Below are 7,755 nucleotides of genomic sequence, written 5' to 3'. Positions count from 1 at the left end.
CATACAACTCAGCAATTCCACTCCTAGGTTTACATCCCAAAGAATTAAAAACAGGTACTCAGACAAATACTTGTACACGAATGTTCACAGCAGCACTATCCACAATAGCTAAAAGGTAGAAACAACCCAAATGTCCATCAATGGACATCTGATATATACATAGAGTGGAATATTACTCAGCCATGAAAAGGGATGAAGTATTGACCCATGCTACAACATGGATGAATCTCAAAGACATTATGCTAAGCGACAGAGTCACTCACATATTACACCCTTCCACTTGTATGAAATGTCCAAAATAGCTAAATCCATAGAGACAGAGAGCAGATCAGTGTTTGCTAAAGGCTAGAGGGAAGGAGAATACGGAGTGACTGAGTAATAGGTACGGGGTCACCTTTTGGGGTGATGAAAAGGCACTGGTGCTAGATAGAGGTGATGGTTGTACAACACTGGAGTGTACTAAAGGCCACTGAATTGTATACTTTGAAGTCGTTAAAACAAGATCCTACTGTATAGCACAGGGAACTATATTCAATATCCTGTGATTAAACCATAATGGAAAAGAACATTAAAAAAGAATGTATATATAGGTATAACTAAATCACTTCACTGTACAGCAGAAATTAACGCAACATTGTAAAACTATACTACTTCAATAAAATTTGTAAAAAAACAGTTAAGATGCTCATATTTATGTTACATGTATTTTACCACAGTTTTTAAAAAGCAATAGGCTAATACTGGTTGCCTCTGGTTCTCAGAAATAGTTATTTGGGACCCACCAAATTTCCTAAGGGACCAGAGTCTTTGCCTAGAAATTAGATTGACTGAGGGAAAATTCAGAGTAATAGCATTTCAATTTGAAAAAATTAAAAGGTCTATAATAGCAGTAATTTGTAAAGTTTGGGAATTGGTCATCTCTAATTCCCAAACCTTATCACAATAACTGCTTCTTCACTGAAGGGCTGACGGGCAGAAACTGGTGGAGTGGAAATTTTGAACCTGAAACATATTAGCAGCAGAATCTTTGCTGGGAGACTGGGTGAGGGTCCCAAGCACCTCCTTCTACAAGGGTCTTCCAAATTCCAGTAGAATCACACTGTAACTTGGTGATATTAAGGTCATCTCAGTCTAAATAAATCATGCTTTTTATCATTCTGGTAAAATTCCTTCATGTTATAAGAGCTCTATTTAAAGGTTCTGTTGAGCACATTTCAGAAATCTATGAATAAGCTAGGTTTGCATGTCAATCTATTTGAAACTAGAATTAAATTCACTTTTCAAAGAGCTTTTTTCCAACTAGGTTGTTGGCGTAACTCTTAATTTGAACTGAAGTGGGAAAATGCGTAAACCTTCTAACTTCTTTTAGTTATTTATGGATAAGGAATCATGGGAAGAATGTTCATTTCCTCCAATTCTGCAGAAGAAAAAACACCCCCATGTTGACCTCAGGATTTAATAACTGATTTATGTTTCTCTTCTTTCAGAATGTGACTTCAAACAGGAACACCTTGCATTTTGAGTTTTTTTCTGCCTCCATCCAGTGACTGGTTGTGGCTACATTCATACAGGAACAATTAAAAAGAGCAACGAAAAAAAAAAAGAGCAGAGGGGAAGATGGAAGGAGTCTGGATCCCTGAATGACTGTGTGGAGGAGAGAAGCATGCCTTTCTTAACCCACGTGAACTGTAATGTGATCTTACAAATTAACTGTGCCACTTAGATCTAGAAGTTTCTTAGCATTATTAGCCTACATTGACTAATAAAATCAGAAATAATGAAAAAAATAAAAAGAGCAATGCTCATATGAATATATAAAGGCAAATTCTAGTTTTCAAACTAGCCCACATGAATCACAATTGACCAAGTATTGCTATTACCTATGATTCTTGGAAAGAATTTAAGTATTAATTGGTCATACCAAACACTGTATACATACATGTATTTCTAACCTTAAAACAGTTTTAATTTTACCAAACTACATTATGAGCTGGAGATAAATGAGTCATCAATTAGTTACTTTAATGAAGTTTAAAAAAATGAAGAAGCAACCAGCACTGAAACTAAATCTGAGATAGTTTTTACCACCCCATCTTTTGAAAATTCCTTTTAAGTAACTCAATTAAATCTGTCAGCACTCAACCACTCAGCCCCAATTATTTTGCACCCATCCTCATTTAAGTAAAGCATGTGAACCCAGATTCAAATTTTTAAGTTTAATTTTTGTTATATAATTGGTCACTTTCATTTTAAAACCAAGAGTTTTTATGGCTCTAGGTTGTTTAAGGGCAGAATACATGTTTGTCTCTTCACCGTTTAACATTTAAGGTTTGGTGCATGAATGGCTGGTAGTTGACACAGGAAAGCTGTAAAATCAATGGTATGCCAACAACTTGGGAGGTAAAATGCTGTACCAGATGTTGTCAGTGTCCCACCCATAATGGCCACCCTTATCAGTTCCGACTGCCAACATCTACATTTCTTCGCCTGAAGGCTTTTTCTGGCCTCTAAAGCTCACACTTTCCGTGTGCAGAAAAGAAGTCAGAAGTGTCAAGGAATTAGCACTTCACCAGGAACAGCCCTCAAATAATGGCTGTCAGGAGTCGGTGTGTAAACACCCCTGCTCTCTTGTCTCTCGGATGTTATGTTGGAGGCATGTTCTATACTGCTAGTTACACACATACGCAAACGTGATTTGCCACAATAGAGTCCACATTTCCCAGTCTCCCTTGTGGATAAGTGCGGCTGTTTCCACAAGCTGTCTTTCTTCCTCCCTGCCAACAGTAACATGGATGTTCCAGAACCCAGCTTCAACCAAGCAGATGAGGACCATGTTTTAGTTGACGGAAGAGGAATGACATCAAAGGTCCCTGAAATGATGACATAGAACAAAAATGTCTTGCAACTGTATTTTGTTCTCTTTGTTAGAGTCACTTTTCTTTTACCCTGATACAGTATTCCAAGAACAGAAGAAATCTTCATCCACAAGATAGCATTTCAGGATATGACATCATTATAGGGTGAACCTCTAAGGAAACGCCACATCTACACAGTGATGCCATCAGCTCTGCGACTCTCATTTCTCACTGTCATCACATCTTGACTCTTCAATAGTCTCCTAAGTGTCATCTCCAGCTCTCAGGAGCTTTGACATGCTGAGGGAAACATGAGGCCCTTTGCAGGTACTTTAGCCACTCAGTACAGACTTCAGGCTTGCTTACAATCCCCCAGATCCCCCAAGGAGCTAAGCACAAGTAAGAGGACGATATGGAAATGTACTTCAACTTGTTAAACATTTCTCTAATGTGCTCATAATGTCAGTTCAACCGAATTAGCCACATGCTAACACTGACATCATCTGAAATGATGTCATTCTCCCCACTAAAAGCCTGCATCTGAGTGAAAGGCTATACTCATCAAGATAGATGGCTAAGGAGGAGAGAAGAGATATTCATCAACAAAACTGTTTTCTAAACTAGACCAGAGGACTTCTGGTTGCCCAAAAGAGGAGAGTTCCAAAAGGCAATAAGGAAGGATACGTGAAATATGCCGAGCAGGTACAGTACTCTTCTGTAAAGTAAGGATACAGTTCACAACTGTACTATTTATAAGTAATAGCTTTAATATTGATAAATTGTGTACTGATCTCTCTTCCAACAGAAGAAAATAACCAAGCCAGTTTGATGAAGCATAAATACTTAATGAAATTCAACTAAGAAATTTGTTTAAGTTACAGTTCCTCCCAAGATTTAGTGTCACGCTTTACTCTCTTGACCAAACCTAGGCCTTTCTACAATTACTCTATATGATTAAGTTACAAAAAAACAGAACATATTTGCTTACTACAAATACCAAATATTCCAACACTGTATGGACACACAGACCTAGCCCCAGTGCCACTGTATCACAGCTCACTAGGTACTAATGACAGAGACTCAAGCTTATACTCCTGAGTGGTTTCAATATTTTGCTCATCCTGGAACCTAGTAATTCAATTATTCAAAAAGCTTTTTGGAAGATTATTTCTAGGGCAACAGGTCTCAACCTTGACTGTACATTAGAAGAGAAAATTTAAGGTGCTACTGCCCAGGTCACACCTTATTCTAATTAAGGAAAAATTTCCATGAGTGGGTAGTAGCCAGGTATCACTATTTTTTTTAAATCCTCCCAAATGTTTCCAATGTACAGCAAAGGCTGAGGATGCCTTGAGTAGGTGAAGTTCTATATTTAGTTGGCTGTAACTCCTGGGCTTCCTAACATTTCTAAATGAGGCCTTTTGACTAGATCTCCAAGCACTGAGAACCAATTCATCAGTCAGTAAATAATCATAAAGTTCCAACTATCCTCGAGGCTCTGTGTTCAGTGCGAGAAATGCAAGAAGGAAAAGACATCTTGGGTGAGATAGAAAGAACAGAGCTTCTCAAACTTTAATGTGTACATGAACTTGGGGAACTTGTTAAAATGTAGGTTCTGATTCAGTAGGTCTAGGGTGGAGCCTGAGACTTTATTTCTAACACGCTCCCAGGTGACATGCCAGTGCTGCCGGTCCATGGACTCCACTTTGAGTAACATGGAGAACTGCAAGGTGAAGCAATGAATACTATAAAAAGCACAGGGTGCTCTGGCATGCCTAAGTATGAACAAAATCTACAATTCCGTGAATTGCTGGTCTCCTGCAGTTATCACCTTTACCTTACAGAGTTTGCAAATCTTCTTTTAAATTCATTTGTATACTATCCCTGGTCACCTTTAGAGAAGGTTGTAAGGATTTTATGAGTTGCTCAACAATAAGTCCACATACATTTCCACAAGGAATATTTTAGGAAACAGTGTAAGAAGTTAAGATTTGCCAAAGCCAACGTGTGAAATTCAAAAGGGAAAGGCAGGCAGGCAAGATTTGGAAAGAGGAAGTGTGTGGCACAGAAACACAGAGCTGGAGGGTAGCTGGAAAGTCAGCCTGCCCATTTCCTTGTCCTGTTGGTGAGTCCATAACTCATACTTTCCCCTTTGTCTAAAGGAAGTGAAAGGTCATTTGCACCTGAAGGCGACACTTAGAAATGTGCCTTCAAAATCCCCAACAGCTAGGTTTTTGCAGTAACTTTAAAGCGATGCAAATTTTTCAAGAGTTCAAGCTAACATTTCAATTAGAGTGAGAATTCTTAATAACGATTCACCTTTTTATATTGATTCTTCAGGCAAAGGAATTAAGTGATTGATAGAATTGGATCTTTAGTATCAAAAACTGAAAGCCAGATGGGAGAGGAAAAGGAGGAGGGGGAAGAGGAGGAAGGAGTCCAAGAAGATGAAGACCTCTATAGGAAAAAACTTTTTCCAAGGAAAAAGATTTCTCGTGGTGTTTGTGGTTGGAGAGTTCTCTTTTGGCACACAGATTTGCAAGTTAATATTAAATTCTTGTAACTTGTCATTAATGAAAAGAGATTCCTTCCTGACTTGTACTTAGTATTCACTGGATTGAGTTCTAGCGTCAAGGGCAGTATGACGTGGTAGAAAATGAGTGATCTCTGGTTCTAATTCCAGCTCTGTGTCTTCCTAGATATGTGTGGTTTGCACTTGAGCCAATTAGTTAAATTAATTCCCTGCGCTTCAATTTCCTCCTCCATAAACTGGGGGTAAACATAGCTGGATTGTTGTAAGAACTAACAACTCTACATTTAAAGTGTCTGACACTTAAAGTTCTTTAAAATTGTTATTACTATTTTCTAATAAAGATCATAAGCTTGTTTGTTTTGTCATTGTAATGCCCTTTGCATCAGGTGAACGTAAGGAATTAATGATGTGGATAACCCAAGCATTTGTCTAAATATGATATCCTCCTATGGTCTCTCCACTCTCACAGACATGAAACATTTAGGCACCAAAGCAGGCAAACAGGAGGCTTGTGGGCCCAGTACAGTAAATAAGCTTTGTTTGATTTGCACAGTGCTCATTACAAATGTTAAGTTAGTTGATGGCATTCGAAAATCAGAAGATTTATTATCAATGTCTAGATTTCTAGCTTCTTTTGAAAAATCAGAAAATCGGGCAACATTTCTCTAGCAATCATGTTTGGCTGCCATCAGTTGGAGCTGAAAAACAACTACTGACCCCTTGAGATAGGACACGGTTTCTCCAATTTGCCCGTCTCCACGATTCATTTTATTCAAGTTAGGTAAGTGGCCCCTGTAACAGTCATTTGAGTTTGAGACCCTTAGTCTAGAGAGAAAAAAAAATATTCAAAAAGCCTATAAGACAATTTGACAACAAAAGTGCTTCTCTGATATGGCCCAGTTTTAAGGTGAGTTTGGAAACACGGGGGAATTTTGGAGGAGTATGTTTTAAGAGGAGCTAAGGAGTTCCACAACAATAGGAAGAGAGACTCGAGTATTGTCTATCAATTCAAATTATCTTCCCTGGCCCTCCACCCCTATACTCACATCCCACATTAGAGTGAAGATTGTTTATAAAGAGAGGGAAATAGTAAAAGAGCTGCAGAGCAGGCTGTCAGCCGTTTTGATGCCATTAATCTCAGTAGCAACAGAGGCTAATGCCCTTAGTACAGATGACAGCACCTCAACAGCTATCATGGCCACCCTTGAGGTAGACACCTGGCAGAAGCAGAAGGGTGTGACCTCTTTGTGGGCACTAGAAGCTCCAGAGCCTTCAGTGAGCCCTGTTAGCAATAGCTTTTGACATTTTCAGCAGTCACCATAAACGAGAGAGGAAGAAGAAAATGGCAGATGGGACAGAGAACTCAATGGGTTTGTATTTGGTGCACACAGTCGACATCCTGAACCCTTTCAGAATTATTTGGGATGAATCTGAGAGCTAGATGCCATTTGACTGGGGAGGGGACTGGAGCTAGAGAAATGCTGCTCAGTGATTATGATCCAGGCTCTAGGCTCACCCACAGGATAGGGTACAAAATTAAGATGCAGTTCAGCAAATTTTATCAGTTGCTTTGCTAACTTGTCACTTGATAATTACCAATCTCCTTTGTTTTTAAGTGTGCTTAATGAGGAGTGACTTAAGTATTAATCAGAAAAATTCTGACTTTCAATGCCTAATGGTCCATCCTAGATCGTCAATACACTGAAGGTTTTCCCTTGTTCTGTACTGGCAAAGGGCTCCACTTGGATTTTGGTCAAGTTCAAGAGTAAATACTGTGCCTTTTCTTCCAGTTCTTTCCTTAGCTTGTTGGAAAGAAAAAAGAGGAAAAGGTTTGAGTCCCATTGCTTCGTAGGAAATATCCTTGGTGGAATTCTTGCGAGTTTCCTTCTAAACAAGTCTTTTTGACCCAAGTCTGCCTAATTCATTGTGACCAGCATCTACGGAAATTCTAGGAATAGGAATAACTAAAGGGTAAAAACTACTTCACAAGCTGGGTGAATGGTATAGAGGAACTCACTGTACTATCTTCTTTAAGTTTACAACTCTTCTGTAAATCTAAAACTATTTCAAAATAAAGTTTTTTAAAACTTCAGTTACTTCCTGTTTATGTTGGCAAGGATAAGATTTACAGCAATGGAGAGACTAAAGAAGTTGGTTAGAAATTTTTTCCCAACCAATGTTTAAATGATGTATTTTCATTGTCTAACAACAAAAATGTATCTGCTATTATCACTCGCATTATATTTTAAATTATACTACAAATCAATCTTTGAGACTCCATCATAAAGCAAACTCCCTGTGGTTGATGAGTTTAACAGTAAATTAACCCTCAACTGGGGGAGGGGAACTGTGGGTGCAGGGGGGCCA

Source organism: Pseudorca crassidens, chromosome X (genome assembly GCF_039906515.1).
Source record: "Pseudorca crassidens isolate mPseCra1 chromosome X, mPseCra1.hap1, whole genome shotgun sequence".
In the NCBI taxonomy this organism is placed as follows: Eukaryota; Metazoa; Chordata; class Mammalia; order Artiodactyla; family Delphinidae; genus Pseudorca; species Pseudorca crassidens.
Note: the sequence above shows the minus strand (reverse complement) of the source record.